The 22,927-nt window shown below is 42.5% G+C and overlaps 1 protein-coding gene across 7 annotated transcripts in view; it reads right to left on the bottom strand.

Annotated features, from left to right (window-relative positions):
• The window catches only part of LOC128640941 (microtubule-associated serine/threonine-protein kinase 2), a 538,333-nt gene that overhangs the window by 216,613 nt on the left and 298,793 nt on the right, over positions 1-22,927 (bottom strand). The gene's annotated exons all lie outside the window — the stretch shown is intronic.

Raw genomic sequence — 22,927 nt, 5'->3', positions numbered from 1 at the left:
CGCACAGGGCCGGATTTACATCTCAGGTGCCTGTAGGCACAAAAACCTGAAGCGCCCCCCCCACCCCCCCACCCCCCCTAGAAAAAAGTGGAAAAAATGAGGACTTTTTTTTATTATTATTTAGGACAACTAAAAATAAATATTAGATGTAAAATTACATTTTCCCTTTTATGGAGATACACAAATACACACACCAATTGCAATATTTGTTGTAATGGAAGCTACACCAAAAATCAATATTCACTTGACTCAAATGGCCATACAATTTCTATTATGTATAACAAAAACAAATCATGTTAAACTTTTAATGCAAAATATTCTAAAGAAAACCCTATTTAAAGGGACATCAAATGTGACAGTTTGCTGGGCATTTTATTATTGCACTAGTGCTTGCAGAGAAGTGTGTTAGCCTCTTGCAAAAGAGTTAAACACATAGTCAATGTCAGTTCTGAGACAGCAATACACATCTGTGCAGACCCAGATGGGCTCATAGGACATGTTTATTGACAAGCCATTAGTGTATTGCTTTTCTGGAGATGACTTTGACTATGTGCTTAACATTTTGTTGGAGTCAAACACAGTTTTGTGTAAACAATAGCAATATTAAAACTAGCAGCATGCAAGCTCATCACCATCAACAACCTGTGCAGCCAGTGGAAGAAAATATAAAATGTAGGGAAAAAAATCTTGTAAACTCTGATATTTTTGGTACAAACACACACAGATGTTACATTTATTTTGTTCTGAAATATAAATATCATATGATGTTGCTCTCAAAGGAAAACATGGAATGTTGTAGATTATATGTAATCCAGGGGTCAACAAATGTGTTTAAAATTAGAATTTAGAAATTCAATGGGAGGGGTTTAGTTTTAATCTTTGCCCCTCTCTCCTTCATGGCTCCCTCAACTGCTGTAACATATTCCCAATGAAACACTCGACTTTGTAGGCACCTGGCAGCACAATTCTTACTAAAATAAATGCCCTCATAAAAAAAAAAAAAAAAAAAAAAAAAATTTTTTTTTTTTTTTTTTTTTTTTTTTTTTTTTATTATTGACAGGCAGGCGCCCCTCACTGCAAGGCGCCTGTAGGCACATGCCTACTGTGCCTAATGGGAAATCCGGCCCTGGGAACGCACACTCTGCACGGACAGCAGGAACACTCTTTGGGTATATATTCCGCCTAGCTTTTATTTTACTTATGTATTATTGACACAGGTGACCGTAAACGCACTACACGTGGTTATATAAAGCAGTAGTTGCAAGCTAGAGCAGTTTGTAGCCTTGAAGGAACAAAACGTGTTACAGTATTTTATTATACAGTTGTTTGCATATGTGTTTAACCCGTACAAACATTAGCCTCGGATCAGTACTTCTTATCCAGAGCTAAACACAGAAAGTGATTGGGGCCACCTATCAGATAAATGATTGCCTCTCGCTAGAATGGGGCATAACTTTACCCAGTAACCAGGCGGTCTGACCAGTGGTCCTGATTTAATGGACCTTGGTCCCTCAGACTGCAGTCAAGCCATTACGTAACCTTCAGGGCCTATGAACATGTTTTTTTCTCTTACCAGAAAAAGCAAAATTGCATTTGTGTAGGTTTTACCTCTACTGCTCAGAAGAAACAGTAAAAAATCTATTAGTTGCCAAAAAAAGAAGGAACCATCAAGGTTTCTGTGTACAAACAACAGTCATTTACCCAACAAACTTGTTGATAGTAATAGAAAGAAGGCTGCTTGTTTTGTGACTATAAACTGTGTGCCCCCACTGTTCTTTCTACCGTCTCAAGCCCCCCTTTACTGTAACAGCACCAAACGCCTGTCAACTCCCTTCTTCAATTACAGCCCATGCACCTGACAGGAAGAGCACTAGAAAAACAGCTGCAAGGGGCCTGCTGTGTAACAAGGGGTTAATAACTGGTCTGCGTGTACCTGGCATTTGTGTGGTTAATAAAAATAATCGTCTCTGCGTAGCAGGCATCAGAGGGGTTAACAAAATTCCTGTACAAGGGTTTAGTTACTGGTCAGCCCCAGTCTTCATTCTACCAATCTGTTCATATACTGGCAAGAGTTCTAGTGGGGATGTTTAAGGTCTCTATATGAACAGGTTGTGCCACCTGCTGCGTCAGAGATTTTTGTTTCCTATTTAAAAAAGAAAAAATGATGTTTAGAACTCTCTCAGGAGATGCTGCATAAGTGCCAAGGTAGCTACATCATGTCTACAACACAATGTCTGCAAAGCATTTTCCAGAATTGTGGCTCCAGTCAGATGTGCTGGTACAATGAGACATTAATGTGTTAATAAGGGTGATGAAACCGTTTTGAAACAACTTTACTTAACTACATTGTCAGGGGCCACTGATCTCAGCAGTGGCACATTTGCTAGTGGCATTTATATACTGGATCAGACTGGTTCCACTTCACACATGAGGTTTTCTTCAGAGCAATTAAATATATTTAACCTCCTGTAACTTAATCTTCCCTGGACTAAATCTTAGAACTTAATCATCGCGCAAAATAACTGCTTCTTATTAGAGTCTATAAACTCTTCATTTTGTATCAATGTCAGAAAGTATTAGCCAGAGCCGAACGTGTCAGTGGGATTGGCTCAGGAAGACACAAATGCACGAAAGCTTAAGCAGTAAGAGGATTTTCATATTTTTAAGAAATCAAAACCAAAAAAGATGAGACCAGGAATTAGAGATAAGTATAGTTCGGTTCCTGGCAGGAGTTTTACTGCTGTTTAATGTCTTTTGTTCATCAAATAATCATTCATATACAGATATGTAACGCCGTCTATCTGTGCGCACTCAAGTCCCAGAGATACTACAGTGGGCATTTTGTGCACATAAAGGATCTTATACTTGATAGAAAGATTCCCCAGTAACTGGTGCCGCACCAGGCACAGCACCTTATGGGCCATGTACCCAGCTATACAGGTTCTGCAGTACAGAAACACAGACATCAGCTAGATATCACCTAGAGAACACTTGTTTAGTCTGAGCTGGTTATAACCTTAGCTAGTTATTTGATTGGGTCCCTTGCCTGGTCTAGCACTAGATGACAGTTTAGTCCAGGTAAAAAGTAAAGCTGGTGCAGAGGCTATGATAAGTACACAGAGGATCATGTTCTCTGCTTCATACTGTTCCATATGTGCTGTGCTACCATCATGGGTGAAAACTAACCTTGGGGGGTAAGTTATGCATAAATGGTAGTGTAGGAGTAGTAATGTAACTACTATTAGACTATACCGAGGCCTACAAATAAAATGCAGCATTTTAAAGACTGTTAACTGTCCCTTTAAACAGATTATTATGCCTCATAATTACACTGGAAGTTGTTTAAGGTTATATTAACAAATACATTTCAATATGAAAATACCACAGTCTAACTTTTTCTACATCAACCCCAGGTGTCACTGTGTTTGTAACATCTGTATGAGCTTTAATGTACTACTGTTAAATATATTAATGCATTGAATGTGATTTGGACCTGTGAACTTTAACACAAGCATGAATTACTCTATGACCGGAATGCTTGAGAAGTCTTTAGTTGTTTTATACATAATAATCACATTACAGAGACCGGCAGGCAGTCCACAGCAGACACAGGTAAAATATGTTCAGATGAAAACCATAGATACAAATGATCTACATTACAAAAAAAGGTGTTTGTCCTTAAAACACAAACAAAATTGTGCAGCAAATTTCTTTGTACATTAAAATAGACGACAATGTAAATAAATAAAGAGATAAAATATTATTAATATGACTTCTGGAGGGCAGATCAGCTGGGTAGTCACATGGAAGAAGCCCCTCTCTTCATCCTAGATGTTTCACGGAGTACAACCTGCATGAGGTCCAATCCTGCTCTACATGCGTCACCTGCATCTTGAGGAGGGATCTGTACCACCCGCTACCCTACCCCGAGCCACGCATCATTACACGTGTGGCTTCACAGCAATGGAGAGAGCTGCAGTTAGCCTAAAGGAAAGGAATCTTCCAGCCCCCAGTTCCCTTTAACACCAGGTACAATGGATTTATATTTACAAGTAGAAGAGCCATACAATCACCAGGTTTATCAGTGTGCATAGAGACAGAGGAGAGGTGGAACAGAGAGCAAAATTACATTAGCTACAAATTAAAAAAAAAAAATCATATCAAAAAGGGACAGACTATTCTAGAATTTGTATTGTTTAACCCCTTACGTTGCTGGTCTTTCTATGGGGATTGTGTAATTAATTGCGTCCTATTTCCGGTGACAAGAATGGAGGGAGGGTAAATTAAAAGTCGTTAAGGGGTTAAAAAGATATATAATGCCTTTATATTACCCATTCCCCAGTTTTGCATAACCAATATAGTTATATTAATACACTTTTTACCTCTGTGATTACCTTGTATCTAAGCCTCTGCAGACTGCCCCCTTATTTCAGTTAAGGGGAGTGAGCACAATGTAATCTATATGTCTCACATCAAAATGCCCTGAAATAAAAGGCAGCCTTCAAGGGTTTAGAAATTAGCATATGAGCATACTTAGGTTTAGCTTTTAACAAAGAATACCAAGAGGGAAAAAAAGCAAATTTGATGATAAAATTTGAAAGTTGTTTGTTTAAAATTGCATGCCCTATCTAAATCATGAAAGTTTTATTTTGACTAGGCTGTCCCTTTAATTGGATGCTGCTTATTATCTGACTGGTCTAGTTTGCTAATTATCTAAGCCCAGGAGTTATTTTAAGAGGATTATTATCAAGCTGTAATGCTGACATGAAGGGTTACTGCATCACATGATGGAGATATTAAGACAACAATATATTCCCTCCTCAAATCCAGTGCTGCCGATTCCTGACAAGACATATACTAAGTTTTATTAAAAAAATAGGATTACCTAAAAGAGAGCGCCTAATTAATTATAAATAGTTGTGATTGGAAAAAAAATTGTTTTAATTTATATGTAAAAACAAACAAACAAAAAAACACACAACCTCTATGGGGCCTATTTAACAAAGTGCGAGCGGACATGATCCACTGTAGCGGATCATGTCTGCCGCACATCGATAAATGCCAACAGCATACACTGTCGGCATTTATCATTGCACAAGCAGTTCTGGTGAATTGCTTGTGCAATGCTGTCCCCTGCAGATAGATACGTGACCACAAGCAGGGGGTGTTAATCAACCCGATCGTATGCGATCGGAAGGATTGATGTCCGCAGCCTCATACGAGACTTACGAGTTAAGGAGCAGCGGTCTTAAGACCGCTGCTTCTTAACTCCTGTTTCCGGCGAGCCTTGTGATCAATTGTGATTCGCACTGCGGACAAGGGCGGAGCTATTGTGGTCCAGGACTACACTGATTATAAACGGGAGATTGATTCACAATTGGCGGATACCCTCACCTATAAAGCTCTACCTTGTGATCCGACCATTACCTAAAAAGCATGCATTGATTGCGTCATCGAACAGGCCCTCCAAAGACAGTGGATATAGGTGACCCTCAGGGACTGGCTGGTGGTGAAATACCCCGTCAGACCCATTATCTACACTCTGCCCAAAATCCGTGAGACTCAATTTTCCCCCTGGTCGCCCCATTGTCTCCGTGAGAGGATCACTTCTCCAACCTATTGTCACTTACATAGACTCACTCCTACAACCCTTTGTCCTAAACATGCAGTCTTATTTACGGAACTCACTGTCGCTTATAGGAATCCTCAAACAGGTAGAGGACATTTAGCCGAATGACATTTTGGCCAGTATGGATGTTACCAGCATTTACACGACCATTCCGCATGAGATGGGAATTGAGATCGTGACCCAATGTCTGAACAAATATCCCTATGTAGGTCCACCTCCAGAATTCATAATTAAACTACTTACCCTGTGTTTGAAATTAAACTACTTCAAATTTGAAAAAGGATTCTACCTCCAACTGACGGGGACAGCCATGGGCTCGAACATGGCTCCTGCATTTGCCAACTTGTTCATGGAGCACATAGAGAATACCTTCAAGGTATACGAACATGCACAGGTCCTACATTATAAGCGATAGACGATATACTACTAAACTGGAGGGGCACAGAGAAATCTCTGATGGACTGGACGTCTTAACATGAGTGATGGACCTGTGAAGCTCAAGGTGACAATGAGTTGTCAACAGGTAGACTTCTTGGATCTGAGAATCTTCAAAAAAGGTACGGCCCTTGGGACCACGCTTTACAAGGAGGAGACTGATAGAAATTCCCTACTCCACGTCCCCAGTTGCCACCCACGATCCCTCATTAAGGCGATCCCAAAGGCACAGATGCTTTGCGTGATACACGACAACACTTCTGATGAACACTGCAAACAACAACTGGATGAGATAGAATTAAAATTTGCAGCTAGGGGCTATGACAGGGACATGACTGTGAAATTTAAAATGGCAACCACTAACAAGGATATGGATAATCCACTTAACCGGGTGGTACTTACTGAAAAAACCCCAAGGGCAAACATTGTCACTACATATACCCCAAAATCTAGGAGCCTGGGCACCACTCTCAGAGAACATTGGGACATAATGAAGTTTTGATGAATCACTACCCTATGGGAGACATGAAACCCCAGGATTGGATTTAAACGGGGAATGAATCTAAGAGACATATTGATGATGACTGATCCAGTCAAGAGTTACAGTACTGACATCCGAACCATGTCCACCAAACTAGGTTCATAAAAATGCCCAAGTCGCACCACATGCAATTCTATGCTACAAGGAAGGCAGTTCAGACATCCCCACAACAACCAACGCTATATGATTAAACATCACCTGACTTGTACTACCAAGTTTGTTGTTTATATGCTGAGCTACATCTGTGGGCTTTTCTACATAGGGAAGACCTGTGATGATATAAAAAAACGAATGGCTAACCAAAGAAGCGTGATACGGGCAGCAATTGATAAAGGCAAAAGTGACCAACCGGTTGCAAGATATTTCATGGAGTAAGGACATACCGTTAAAGACCTTAGGTTTATGCTCATCTACCATGTACCCCCTCTGAGAAGGGGTGGGGACAGAGAGAAACTTTTATTACAAAGGGAAGCAGAGTGGAACTATAAGCTGAACACGATCCATCCTAAAGAATTGAACTTGGGCAATGATTGGCATTGGTTTTTGTAAGACATGAACTTACTGCCTCTGCTGTGTTCCACCCCCCCCCCCCCATGTATTATTGGGATGGTGACTAACTTTTGCTCTATTTATGCTTCATTTTTGCAACAGTTTTTTTAGTAATTACTGTATCCTACTATGAGCCAGACGGGTCCATATATATCTATGTAAATTTACATTGTACTCTTTATGACTAGGTATGCTCCTCTGATCCCTCTTGTATACATGTCTGCTGCTTGCGCACCTCTTGTAACCACTTGGGCTGATATCTCTATGAGCATTGCCCATTATCTAAAACGTTTGTTTGCCTGTATTTTGTAGTTATTTCCTCCTGCCTCCTATATGTCCTCCCTCCCCGGGTCTGTATACACATCTCCTTTTCTTCTACCTGCTGTATTCCCTAGTTTCTCCTGTACACTATTGCAGTACTGTTTCATTTAGCCCTGTGACCGGTCCTGTTTTTCAACATTTACCCATTATAGCTTTCCACATATAGACATTTCACACTTAGTCGCTCCCCCTGCTATATTCCAATGACTTAGGGGTTTGCAGTAGTCTTGTTAATGCAGAATGTGGGACTTATGCATCAATAGGATGTGGGTCGTCTGCATCAATAGTTTAACTAGGTTGGTGACTCAGGAGGTGTGCCCATATCGCCCTATCAGGCTCCGGGTTCTATAGTAACCAGATCTGCATATTTCTAGGCCAGTTCGCCAACAATCTTGTTGAATGAGTGCGAGGGGTATAGTTTGTGCAGCGCTGCTGCATGTAAGTACACAGCCTTATCTTCTTTTGTGGGCCTGTGATATCCTCTGTTTCTTTGTACATTGGGATGTGTATTTGGGTAGATGTGCTTAGCGGAGTTTAGACTTAACATATGGCTTTTCTGAGTATGTATTGCAGACACCTCAGTCTCTGGCACCGTTTCTGTTTATAATACGTATGGGATACATAGTAGCACCTTTATGCAACATTGTCTGGGAATATTTGCATTCCTGCAGCTTTGTTTTGTCTTTATATTGTATCTCTGTTTTGCACTCTGTCTTTAACATTGTATATATGATACATTGTATATAACTATATATTTGTGTATTTTTGTACTACAGTTGTCGGTTGCCCTGGTAACCGTTTTGGCACAATTTTTGCACACTGGGGGAGGGTCTTAGAGGGTATAAATGTTTGTATATTCACATTTGGTTTGTTGGTCTGATGAAGGGGAGCTGTCCCCGAAACGTCAATTAAAGCTGTTTTTGCTTCTTTCAAGACCAGCGAGTGCTGTCTTCTAATCCCTATATCATAACCTGCATTCAGCACCCTGGCAACGATACTTCTGATCATGTTATTTAACTGCTACCATATATACTCGCCTATCCACACCTTCTGGAGGTAGCTGTTAGCCGGAACCCAGTGAGCTGGAGCACAGAGTCTCCAAACTGCCCCCAATAGCACAATAGAGTGCGGCCACATTGTATGAGTACCTTGTGATTCTATACCACTTAATTTCCACTGTTTTACTGATGTGCACATGAAGCGCCCTCTGTTTTGTACATTTAGGATCTCTGTCACCTTTTTGTGAATTGGTAGAGAGGAGCAGCTTCTACTTTGTGCATTTTGCAAGAAAATAGCTCACTGTGTCACCAAGTCCCATTCATTGACGTCCATCTGGTTTGGACACATTTTATATGGACATTGTGGGACTATTTTACCCAAGATAAGTTGTATGTTAACCATAATTTTGATTTCCCATTTACCTTTAGGGGTGCACTTTATATGGACATTGTGAGACTAATCCATTTTCACATAATTTTTGTGCAATTATTATTGTGTATCCCCCCACTTACCATTAGCGCTCCCATGTGGAACTTAAGATTCCCGATACCTAACAAGAAAAAACATAATTTATGCTTACCTGATAAATTTATTTCTCTTGTAGTGTATCCAGTCCACGGATCATCCATTACTTGTGGGATATACTCCTTCCCAACAGGAAGTTGCAAGAGGATCAACCACAGCAGAGCTGCTATATAGCTCCTCCCCTCACTGCCATATCCAGTCATTCGACCGAAACAAGCCGAGAAAAGGAGAAACCATAGGGTGCAGTGGTGACTGTAGTTTAATTAAAATTTAGACCTGCCTGAAAAGGACAGGGCAGGCCGTGGACTGGATACACTACAAGAGAAATAAATTTATCAGGTAAGCATAAATTATGTTTTCTCTTGTTAAGTGTATCCAGTCCACGGATCATCCATTACTTGTGGGATACCAATACCAAAGCTAAAGTACACGGATGATGGGAGGGACAAGGCAGGAACTTAAACGGAAGGAACCACTGCCTGTAGAACCTTTCTCCCAAAAACAGCCTCCGAAGAAGCAAAAGTGTCAAATTTGTAAAATTTGGAAAAAGTATGAAGGGAAGACCAAGTTGCAGCCTTGCAAATCTGTTCAGAGGCCTCATTTTTAAAGGCCCAGGTGGAAGCCACAGCTCTAGTAGAATGAGCTGTAATCCTTTCAGGAGGCTGCTGTCCAGCAGTCTCATAGGCTAAACGGATTATACTCTGAAGCCAAAAAGAAAGAGGTTGCCGAGGCCTTCTGACCTCTCCTCTGTCCAGAGTAAACAACAAACAGGTTAGATGTTTGGCGAAAATCTTTAGTAGCCTGTAAGTAAAACTTCAAGGCACGGACTACGTCTAGATTATGCAAAAGACGTTCCTTCTTTGAAGAAGGATTAGGACAATGATGGAACAACAATCTCTTGATTGATATTCTTGTTAGAAACCACCTTAGGTAAAAACCAAGGTTTTGTACGCAGAACAACTTTATCTGAATGAAAGATCAGATAAGGAGAATCACAATGTAAGGCAGATAACTCCGAGACTCTTCGAGCCGAGGAAATAGCCATCAGAAAAAGAACTTTCCATGAAAGAAGTTTGATATCAATAGAATGAAGGGGTTCAAACGGAACCCCTTGAAGAACTTTAAGAACCAAGTTTAAGCTCCATGGAGGAGCAACAGGTTTAAACACAGGCTTAATTCTAACTAAAGCCTGACAAAATGCCTGAACGTCTGGAACTTCTGCCAGACGCTTGTGTAAAAGAATAGACAGAGCAGAAATCTGTCCCTTTAAAGAACTAGCTGATAATCCTTTGTCCAAACCCTCTTGGAGGAACGACAATATCCTAGGAATCCTAACCCTACTCCATGAGTAATTCTTAGATTCACACCAATGAAGATATTTACGCCATATCTTGTGGTAAATTTTCCTGGTGACAGGCTTTCGTGCCTGTATTAAGGTATCAATTACTGACTCTGAGAAGCCACGCTTTGATAGGATCAAGCGTTCAATCTCCATGCAGTCAGTCTCAGAGAAAGTAGATTCGGATGATTGAAAGGACCTTGTATTAGAAGGTCTTGTCTCAGAGGCATAGTCCATGGTGGAAAGGACATGTCCACTAGGTCTGCATATCAGGTCCTGCGTGGCCACGCAGGCGCTATCAATATCACCGATGTTCTTTCCTGTTTGATTTTGGCAATCAGACGAGGGAGCAGAGGAAACGGTGGAAACACATAAGCCAGGTTGAAGAACCAAGGCGCTGCTAGAGCATCTATCAGTGCCGCTTCTGGGTCCCTGGACCTGGATCCGTAACAAGGAAGCTTGGCGTTCTGGCGAGACGCCATGAGATCCAATTCTGGTTTGCCCCAACGGAGAACCAATTGAGCAAACACCTCCGGATGGAGTTCCCATTCCCCCGGATGAAAAGTCTGACGACTTAGAAAATCCGCCTCCCAGTTCTCTACACCTGGGATATGGATCGCTGACAGGTGGCAAGAGTGAGTCTCTGCCCAGCGAATTATCTTGGAGACTTCTGACATCGCTAGGGAACTCCTGGTTCCCCCTTGATGGTTGATGTAAGCCACAGTCGTGATGTTGTCCGACTGAAATCTGATGAACCTCAGTGTTGCTAGCTGAGGCCAAGCCAGAAGAGCATTGAATATTGCTCTTAACTCCAGAATATTTATTGGGAGGAGTTTCTCCTCCTGAGTCCATGAACCCTGAGCCTTCAGGGAGTTCCAGACTGCACCCCAACCTAGAAGGCTGGCATCTGTTGTTTCAATTGTCCAATCTGGTCTGCGAAAGGTCATACCCTTGGACAGATGGGCCCGAGATAACCACCAGAGAAGAGAATCTCTGGTTTCCTGATCCAGATTTAGTAGAGGGGACAAATCTGTGTAATCCCCATTCCACTGACTGAGCATGCATAATTGCAGCGGTCTGAGATGCAGGCGCGCGAATGGCACTATGTCCATCGCCACTACCATTAAGCCGATTACTTCCATGCACTGAGCCACCGTGGGGCGCGGAATGGAGTGAAGAACACGGCAAGCATTTAGAAGTTTTGATAACCTGTACTCCGTCAGGAAAATTTTCATTTCTACAGAATCTAGAGTCCCTAGGAAGGAAACCCTCGTGAGAGGAGATAGAGAACTCTTTTCTTCGTTCACTTTCCACCCATGCGACCTCAGGAATGCCAGAACTATCTCTGTATGAGATTTGGCAATTTGAAAGCTTGATGCCTGTATCAGGATATCGTCCAGGTAAGGAGCCACCGCTATGCCTCGCGGTCTTAGGACCGCCAGAAGTGAGCCCAGAACCTTTGTAAAAATTCTTGGGGCTGTAGCCAACCCGAAGGGAAGAGCTACAAATTGGTAATGCCTGTCTAGAAAGGCAAACCTCAGGAACTGATGATGATTCTTGTGAATCGGAATGTGAAGGTAGGCATCCTTTAAGTCCACTGTGGTCATGTACTGACCCTCTTGGATCATGGGTAAAATGTTTCGAATAGTTTCCATCTTGAATGACGGAACTCTTAGGAATTTGTTTAGGATCTTTAAATCCAAAATTGGTCTGAAGGTTCCCTCTTTTTTGGGAACCACAAACAGATTTGAATAAAACCCCTGTCCTTGTTCCGTCCGCGGAACTGGATGGATCACTCCCATTACAAGATCATCTTGTACGCAGCTTAGGAATGCCTCTTTCTTTATCTGGTTTCCAGATAATCTTGAAAGGTGAAATCTCCCTTGTGGAGGAGAAGCTTTGAAGTCCAGAAGATATCCCTGGGATATGATCTCCAACGCCCAGGGATCCTGAACATCTCTTGCCCACGCCTGGGCGAAGAGAGAGAGTCTGCCCCCTACTAGATCCGTTGTCGGATAGGGGGCCGCTCCTTCATGCTGTCTTAGAGGCAGCAGCAGGCTTTCTGGCCTGCTTGCCCTTGTTCCAGGACTGGTTAGGTTTCCAGGCCTGCTTGGATTGAGCAAAAGTTCCCTCTTGTTTTGAAGCAGAGGAAGTTGATGCTGCACCTGCCTTGAAATTTCGAAAGGCACGAAAATTAGACTGTTTGGCCCTTGATTTGGCCCTGTCCTGAGGAAGGGTATGACCCTTACCTCCAGTAATGTCAGCAATAATTTCTTTCAAACCAGGCCCGAATAAGGTCTGCCCCTTGAAAGGAATGTTGAGTAATTTAGACTTTGAAGTCACGTCAGCTGACCAGGATTTGAGCCATAGCGCCCTACGCGCCTGGATGGCGAATCCGGAATTCTTAGCCGTTAGTTTAGTCAAATGAACAATGGCATCAGAAACAAATGAGTTAGCTAGCTTAAGAGTTCTAAGCTTGTCAACAATTTCAGTCAATGGAGCTGTATGGATGGCCTCTTCCAGGGCCTCAAACCAGAATGCCGCCGCAGCAGTGACAGGCGCAATGCATGCAAGGGGCTGTAAAATAAAACCTTGTTGAATAAACATTTTCTTAAGGTAACCCTCTAATTTTTTATCCATTGGATCTGAAAAAGCACAACTGTCCTCAACCGGGATAGTGGTACGCTTTGCTAAAGTAGAAACTGCTCCCTCCACCTTAGGGACAGTCTGCCATAAGTCCCGTGTAGTGGCATCTATTGGAAACATTTTTCTAAATATAGGAGGTGGGGAAAAGGGCACACCGGGCCTATCCCCCTCCTTACTAATAATTTCTGTAAGCCTTTTAGGTATTGGAAAAACATCAGTACTCACCGGCACTTCATAGTATTTATCCAGCCTACACAATTTCTCTGGCACTGCAATTGTGTCACAGTCATTCAGAGCAGCTAATACCTCCCCAAGCAATACACAGAGGTTCTCAAGCTTAAATTTAAAATTAGAAATCTCTTAATCAGGTCTCCCCGATTCAGAGACGTCACCCACAGACTGAAGCTCTCCGTCCTCAGGTTCTGCATATTGTGACGCAGTATCAGACATGGCTCTTACAGCATCTACGCGCTCTGTATCTCGTCTAACCCCAGAGCTATCGCGCTTGCCTCTCAATTCAGGCAATCTGGATAATACCTCTGACAGGTTTTATTCATGATTGCAGCCATGTCCTGCAAAGTAATCGCTATGGGCGTCCCTGATGTACTTGGCGCCATATTAGCGTGCGTCCCTTGAGCGGGAGGCGAAGGGTCCGACACGTGGGGAGAGTTAGTCGGCATAACTTCCCCCTCGACAGACCCCTCTGGTGACAATTCTTTTATAGATAAAGACTGATCTTTACGGTTTAAGGTGAAATCAATACATTTAGTACACATTCTCCTATGGGGCTCCACCATGGCTTTTAAACATAATGAACAAGTATCCTCTGTTTCAGACATGTTTGTACAGACTAGCAATGAGACTAGCAAGCTTGGAAAACACTTTAAAGCAAGTTAACAAGCAATATAAAAAACGTTACTGTGCCTTTAAGAGAAACAAATTTTGACAAAATTTGAAATAACAGTGAAAAAAGGAAGTTACACTAACAAAATTTTTACAGTGTATGTAACAAGTCAGCAGAGCATTGCACCCACTTGCAAATGGATGATTAACCCCTTAATAACAAAAACAGAATAATAAATGACAAAAACGTTTTTTAAACACAGTCACAACAACTGCCACAGTCTACTGTGATTGTTACCCTCCTCAAACACGACTTTGAAGCCTTTTGAGCCCTTCAGAGATGTCCTGTATCATGCAGAGGGAAGCTGAATGTCTCTGTCAGTATTTTTAGCTGCACAGAAAAGCACTAAAATAGGCCCTTCCCACTCATATTGCAACAGTGGAAAGCTTCAGGAAACTGTTTCTAGGCAAAAATCAAGCCAGCCATGTGGAAAAAAACTAGGCCCCAATAAGTTTTGTCACCAAACATATATAAAAATGATTAACATGCCAGCAAACGTTTTATATTACACTTTTATAAGAGTATGTATCTCTGTTAATAAGCCTGATACCAGTCGCTATCACTGCATTTAAGGCTTAAAGGGACAGTTCACCCAAAAACTTTCTCCCCTTTAAATTATTCCCAATGATCCTTTTTACCTGCTAGAGTGTATTAAATTGGTTGCAAGTAGCTCCTTTACTCATATTTCAGCATTTGAAATAGCTGATTTAGCTTGTGGTTTCCCAACCTATACTGAAAGTTTTGATACTGGCGTATACGCTATTGACAAGCCTAAGTAAACACAGCCAGCAGAAGAGATTACACCCTCAGTGGGGGGCATGATAGTTAAGTAATAAAATGATAATTTCCATTGTTCTCTCTATGTATTGAGCTTTGGTGTTCCAGACTAATATAAGATAAGGAAGCAAGTCTGTGAACATGAAAGTGATAACATAATGAGATCTGATATTACCTGAAGCTCAACCCATTGTAATAGGCTGTGGTTTCAAAGCTACAAAACCAGCTACTTCAGATACACAAATAAACCCGAAAATGCAATTTCTCAAATATTTTATACTCTGCAGTTGGTATAACAAGTCATTTAAAATACATTTATGGAAAAACAATTTTACAGTATACTGTCCCTTTAACTTACATTAATCCGGTATCAGCAGCATTTTTCTAGCAAATTCCATCCCTAGAAATATATTAACTGCACATACCTTATTACAGGAAAACCTGCACGCCATTCCCCCTCTGAAGTTACCACACTCCTCAGAATATGTGAACGGCAGTGGATCTTAGTTACTTCTGCTAAGATCATAGAAATCACAGGCAGATTCTTCTTCTAATGCTGCCTGAGATGAAACAGTACACTCCGCTACCATTTAAAAATAACAAACCTTTGATTGAGGTTTAAAAACTAACTATAATACACCACTCTCCTCTTACTACGTCCATCTTTGTTGAGAGTTGCAAGAGAATGACTGGATATGGCAGTGAGGGGAGGAGCTATATAGCAGCTCTGCTGTGGGTGATCCTCTTGCAACTTCCTGTTGGGAAGGAGAATATCCCACAAGTAATGGATGATCCGTGGACTGGATACACTTAACAAGAGAAATGGTGTGTGAAACAAAATATCTTCCAGGAGGTAGCTACCACTATGTCCTTAGTTCTGAAAACTGACAACAGATCACCCAGAACTTGAAGAAATCCTGGGGCTGTAGCTAGACCAAAGAAAAAGCTACAAACTGGTAATGCCTATATAGAAAGGCAAAATAAGGCACTGATATTCTGGATAATAAAAATATAAAAAGGTAAGATACTTCAAAAGTCTACGGTTGTCTTAAACAGACCTACAGGACTAACGGAAGAATAAATCTGATAAATGCCATCTTGAATTTGAAAATCCTCAAAAACTTGTTTGGAAAAAAAGGATCCCTTCTTTGGGAAAAAAAAAGGTTGGCGAAAACCCCTTCACTAGTGCCGACAGAGGAACAGGAACAAAATTCCCTTCATGATCTCTAAATCTCAAAACCCTAGGAAAGAAGCCGGTGTCTTCCTAGTCTCCATGAGACAAGAGGAACCTCCCTTGAGGAGGTGGTGATCAAAAACATATCCTGTACTGTTGAGATAAATTTCTGATACTCAAGGGCATTAACCCTTTATACTCTCCAAATGTTACCAATATTGTTGAAGAAATGTGACTTTCAATGGTTCATTGCATCCTTTATGAGATTTGTATGGAAAAAAATAAATAAATACAAAGAAAAGGCTCAGACGGAAATTAACATGTGCAAAAAATAATGGGGACTTGGCCTGCCTAATGTACAGTTATATAACTGGGTTGCCTGGGTAATATAATAATGGACTGGTTTTCTCCTAAAGGCTACTTTACCAATTTGGACCAGGAAGGAGAGGTTTTCAGAAGTGTAATAAAATGTGCACAATAATACTCTGCGCTAATGGCTAATATTAGCAACACAAACAAGTAATGATAACAACTTGTAATCAAAACATAAAAACAAATAAATGGTATGTGTGTGCCTGAAAGAGGCTTAATCCGACACTATCAAAACTATACTATACACAAAAGATTAAAATATCTATTAAAACAATATTAAATATTCAAAAAACAGAATTTATGCTTACCTGATAAATTACTTTCTCCAACGGTGTGTCCGGTCCACGGCGTCATCCTTACTTGTGGGATATTCTCCTCCCCAACAGGAAATGGCAAAGAGCCCAGCAAAGCTGGTCACATGATCCCTCCTAGGCTCCGCCTACCCCAGTCATTCGACCGACGTACAGGAGGAAATATGCATAGGAGAAACCATATGATACCGTGGTGACTGTAGTTAGAGAAAATAATTCATCAGACCTGATTAAAAAAACCAGGGCGGGCCGTGGACCGGACACACCGTTGGAGAAAGTAATTTATCAGGTAAGCATAAATTCTGTTTTCTCCAACATAGGTGTGTCCGGTCCACGGCGTCATCCTTACTTGTGGGAACCAATACCAAAGCTTTAGGACACGGATGAAGGGAGGGAGCAAATCAGGTCACCTAAATGGAAGGCACCACGGCTTGCAAAACCTTTCTCCCAAAAATAGCCTCCGAAGAAGCAAAAGTATCAAATTTGTAAAATTTGGCAAAAGTGTGCAGTGAAGACCAAGTCGCTGCCTTACATATCTGGTCAACAGAAGCCTCGTTCTTGAAGGCCCATGTGGAAGCCACAGCCCTAGTGGAGTGAGCTGTGATTCTTTCAGGAGGCTGCCGTCCGGCAGTCTCATAAGCCAATCGGATAATGCTTTTAAGCCAAAAAGAAAGGGAGGTAGAAGTTGCTTTTTGACCTCTCCTTTTACCAGAATAAACAACAAACAAAGAAGATGTTTGTCTGAAATCTTTAGTAGCCTCTAAATAGAATTTTAGAGCACGGACTACGTCCAGATTGTGTAACAAACGTTCCTTCTTTGAAACTGGATTCGGACACAAAGAAGGTACAACTATCTCCTGGTTAATATTTTTGTTGGAAACAACTTTCGGAAGAAAACCAGGCTTAGTACGCAAAACCACCTTATCTGCATGGAACACCAGATAGGGCGGAGAACACTGCAGAGCAGATAACTCTGAAACTCTTCTAGCAGAAGAAATTGCAACCAAAAACAAAACTTTCCAAGATAATAACTTAATATCTACGGAATGTAAGGGTTCAAACGGAACCCCTTGAAGAACTGAAAGAACTAGATTTAGACTCCAGGGAGGAGTCAAAGGTCTGTAAACAGGCTTGATTCTAACCAGAGCCTGAACAAACGCTTGAACGTCTGGCACAGCTGCCAGCCTTTTGTGAAGTAGAACAGATAAAGCACCAAAAAACTCTTAACCATCTCCGTGGAGATGTTGCCGGTGCAACGGCAAAGAGAATGACTGGGGTAGGCGGAGCCTAGGAGGGATCATGTGACCAGCCTTGCTGGGCTCTTTGCCATTTCCTGTTGGGGAGGAGAATATCCCACAAGTAAGGATGACGCCGTGGACCGGACACACCTATGTTGGAGAAATCTAGACACCCTAATATCATGCATATGTAAAAAAAATTCCACTTTAGAGAACCCGAGAGCTTGGAAATTATTAATTCCTTTACTAAATTTTTACTTTTACAGGATAACCCTGACTTTAATGCGGGGTTCACTACATCTCAATTAGCTAAAAGGAAAGAGGTATGTGTTCTGTATACCAAGTATGAAAGGAGGATCAGAGGGGAATCCACACCATATAACACAAGATGTTGGGCCGCGCCACTCTAGCAGTTGCTAGGGACGCGGCACCTATTGTTCTGCTTGTTGCCTAGGGGGGAGTCGGCTCCTCTCTGCGTGCGGCGGTGACGTCATCGCCGCACGCTTTCCCTGTTCTGAAGCCGTTCAGATCTCCTGTAGTGCAAACCCTGCGCCTATGTAAGTAACTCACTTGCTACCTATCACTGCCAAGTATAGGTGTAACTTAGTGTTCTCCTGGGTGTTCTATATTCTTATGCCTGACTGTTATATTGTTGCTGACCCTTGCTTATCTGACCACTCTGCCTGTTTACCCCTTAACTGCTGGATTGATATACTGTTGCTGAACTCTGCCTGTTTAACCCCTTTTGCTCTGGATTGCCTTACTGTTGCCAAGCCATGCCTGCCTAACCATCCTAGTGGTTTACCTCTGGACTGCCTTGCTGTTGCCAGGTCCTGCCTATCTGACCTTTTTGGTGGTTTGCCCCTGAACTGCCTTGCTCTGGTTACCTGCCTAATGCCGCAGAGGACTGTCCTGCCTGTGGCGAGTGCCGCTCCCGCTTGCCTCATCTTGCAAACCTTTTCTGCTCTGGGATATTCCCTATCTTTCCGGCTCGACGCTGGGATAACAAGACTACTGGCCGAGTTTGGTCTGATAGCGGAGTATCCCACGAACATTACACAAGAAAACATAATTTATGCTTACCTGATAAATTTATTTCTCTTGTAGTGTATCCAGTCCACGGATCATCCATTACTTATGGGATATTAACTCCTCCCCAACAGGAAGTGCAAGAGGATTCACCCAGCAGAGCTGCTATATAGCTCCTCCCCTAACTGCCATTACCAGTCATTCGACCGAAAACATGCAGAGAAAGGAAAACCATAGGGTACAGTGGTGACTGTAGTTTAATGGAAAAATTACCTGCCTTAAAGTGACAGGGCGGGCCGTGGACTGGATACACTACAAGAGAAATAAATTTATCAGGTAAGCATAAATTATGTTTTCTCTTGTTAAGTGTATCCAGTCCACGGATCATCCATTACTTATGGGATACCAATACCAAAGCTAAAGTACACGGATGACGGGAGGGACAGGAAGGCTCTTTATACGGAAGGAACCACTGCCTGAAGAACCTTTCTCCCAAAAACAGCCTCCGAAGAAGCAAAAGTGTCAAATTTGTAAAATTTGGAAAAAGTATGAAGAGAAGACCAAGTTGCAGCCTTGCAAATCTGTTCAACAGAAGCCTCATTCTTAAAGGCCCAAGTGGAAGCCACAGCTCTAGTAGAATGTGCTGTAATTCTTTCAGGAGGCTGCTGTCCAGCAGTCTCATAGGCTAACCGTATTATGCTACGAAGCCAAAAGGAGAGAGAGGTAGCCAAAGCTTTTGACCTCTCCTCTGACCAGAATAAACGACAAACAGGGAAGACGTTTGTCGAAAATCCTTAGTTGCCTGTAGATAAAATTTCAGGGCACGGACTACATCTAGATTGTGTAGCAGACGTTCCTTTTTCGAAGAAGGATTAGGACACAAAGATGTAACCACAATCTCTTGATTGATATTCCTGTTAGTGACCACCTTAGGTAGGAACCCAGGTTTAGTACGCAGAACTACCTTGTCTGAATGAAAAATCAGATAAGGAGAATCACAATGTAAGGCAGATAACTCAGAGACTCTTCGAGCCGAGGAAATCGCCATTAAAAACAGAACTTTCCAAGATAACAACTTGATATCAATGGAATGAAGGGGTTCAAACGGAACCCCCTGTAAAACATTAAGAACTAAGTTCAAACTCCATGGTGGAGCAACAGTTTTAAACACAGGCTTGATCCTAGCTAAAGCCTGACAAAAAGCTTGATCGTCCGGAACTTCTGACAGACGTTTGTGTAAAAGAATGGACAGAGCTGAAATCTGTCCCTTTAAGGAACTAGCGGATAAACCCTTTTCTAAACCTTCTTGTAGAAAAGACAATATCCTCGGAATCCTAACCTTACTCCATGAGTAACTCTTGGATTCGCACCAATATAAGTATTTGCGCCATATCTTATGGTAAATCTTTCTGGTAACAGGCTTCCTAGCCTGTATTAAGGTATCAATAACTGACTCAGAAAAACCACGTTTTGATAAAATCAAGCGTTCAATTTCCAAGCAGTCAGCTTCAGAGAAATTAGATTTTGATGTTTGAAGGGACCCTGGATCAGAAGGTCCTGTTTCAGAGGTAGCGACCAAGGTGGACAGGATGACATGTCCACTAGATCTGCATACCAAGTCCTGCGTGGCCATGCAGGCGTTATTAGAATCACTGATGCTCTCTCCTGTTTGATTCTGGCAATCAATCGAGGAAGCATCGGGAAGGGTGGAAACACATAAGCCATCCCGAAGGTCCAAGGTGCTGTCAAAGCATCTATCAGAACCGCTCCCGGATCCCTGGATCTGGACCCGTAACGAGGAAGCTTGGCGTTCTGTCGAGACGCCATGAGATCTATCTCTGGTTTGCCCCAACGTCGAAGTATTTGGGCAAAGACCTCCGGATGAAGTTCCCACTCCCCCGGATGAAAAGTCTAACGACTTAAGAAATCCGCCTCCCAGTTCTCCACTCCCGGGATGTGGATTGCTGACAGGTGGCAAGAGTGAGACTCTGCCCAGCGAATTATCTTTGATACTTCCATCATTGCTAGGGAGCTTCTTGTCCCTCCCTGATGGTTGATGTAAGCTACAGTCGTGATGTTGTCCGACTGAAACCTGATGAACCCCCGAGTTGTTAACTGGGGCCAAGCCAGAAGGGCATTGAGAACTGCTCTCAATTCCAGAATGTTTATTGGTAGGAGACTCTCCTCCTGATTCCATTGTCCCTGAGCCTTCAGAGAATTCCAGACAGCGCCCCAACCTAGTAGGCTGGCGTCTGTTGTTACAATTGTCCAGTCCGGCCTGCTGAATGGCATCCCCCTGGACAGATGTGGCCGAGAAAGCCACCATAGAAGAGAATTTCTGGTCTCTTGATCCAGATTCAGAGTAGGGGACAAGTCTGAGTAATCCCCATTCCACTGACTTAGCATGCACAATTGCAGCGGTCTGAGATGTAGACGTGCAAAGGGTACTATGTCCATTGCTGCTACCATTAAGCCGATCACCTCCATGCATTGAGCTACTGACGGGTGTTGAATGGAATGAAGGACACGGCATGCATTTTGAAGCTTTGTTAACCTGTCTTCTGTCAGGTAAATCTTCATTTCTACAGAATCTATAAGAGTCCCCAAGAAGGGAACTCTTGTGAGTGGAAAGAGAGAACTCTTCTTTTCGTTCACCTTCCATCCATGCGACCTTAGAAATGCCAGTACTAACTCTGTATGAGACTTGGCAGTTTGAAAGCTTGAAGCTTGTATCAGAATGTCGTCTAGGTACGGAGCTACCGCAATTCCTCGCGGTCTTAGTACCGCCAGAAGAGCACACAGAACCTTTGTGAAGATTCTCGGAGCCGTAGCCAATCCGAATGGAAGAGCTACAAACTGGTAATGCCTGTCTAGAAAGGCAAACCTTAGATACCGGTAATGATCTTTGTGAATCAGTATGTGAAGGTAAGCATCCTTTAAATCCACTGTGGTCATGTACTGACCCTTTTGGATCATGGGTAAAATTGTCCGAATAGTTTCCATTTTGAACGATGGAACTCTTAGGAATTTGTTTAGGATCTTTAAATCCAAGATTGGCCTGAAAGTTCCCTCTTTTTTGGGAACCACAAACAGATTTGAGTAAAACCCTTGTCCTTGTTCCGACCGCGGAACCAGATGGATCACTCCCATTAATAAAAGATCTTGTACGCAGCGTAGAAACGCCTCTTTCTTTATTTGGTTTGTTGACAACCTTGACAGATGAAATCTTCCTCTTGGGGGAGAGAATTTGAAGTCTAGAAGGTATCCCTGAGATATGATCTCTAACGCCCAGGGATCCTGGACATCTCTTGCCCAAGCCTGGGCGAAGAGAGAAAGTCTGCCCCCCACTAGATCCGTTCCCGGATCGGGGGCCCTCGATTCATGCTGTCTTAGGGGCAGCAGCAGGTTTCCTGGCCTGCTTGCCCTTGTTCCAGGACTGGTTAGGTCTCCAGCCTTGTCTGTAGCGAGCAACAGCTCCTTCCTGTTTTGGTGCAGAGGAAGTTGATGCTGCTCCTGCTTTGAAATTACGAAAGGAACGAAAATTAGACTGTCTAGCCTTAGGTTTGGCTCTGTCTTGAGGCAGGGCATGGCCTTTACCTCCTGTAATGTCAGCAATAATTTCTTTCAACCCGGGCCCGAATAAGGTCTGCCCTTTGAAAGGTATATTAAGCAATTTAGATTTAGAAGTAACGTCAGCTGACCAGGATTTTAGCCACAGTGCTCTGCGTGCCTGAATGGCGAATCCGGAATTCTTAGCCGTAAGTTTAGTTAAATGTACTACGGCATCTGAAATAAATGAGTTAGCTAACTTAAGGGCTTTAAGCTTGTGTGTAATCTCATCTAATGGAGCTGATTCAAGTGTCTCTTCCAGAGACTCAAACCAAAATGCTGCTGCAGCCATGACAGGCGCAATGCATGCAAGAGGTTGCAATATAAAACCTTGTTGAACAAACATTTTCTTAAGGTAACCCTCTAATTTTTTATCCATTGGATCTGAAAAGGCACAGCTATCCTCCACCGGGATAGTGGTACGCTTAGCTAAAGTAGAAACTGCTCCCTCCACCTTAGGGACCGTTTGCCATAAGTCCCGTGTGGTGGCGTCTATTGGAAACATCTTTCTAAATATCGGAGGGGGTGA

This window comes from Bombina bombina, chromosome 10, assembly GCF_027579735.1.
Source record: "Bombina bombina isolate aBomBom1 chromosome 10, aBomBom1.pri, whole genome shotgun sequence".
NCBI classification, from domain to species: domain Eukaryota; kingdom Metazoa; phylum Chordata; class Amphibia; order Anura; family Bombinatoridae; genus Bombina; species Bombina bombina.
Note: the sequence above shows the minus strand (reverse complement) of the source record. Positions and strands in the feature narration are given on the sequence as shown.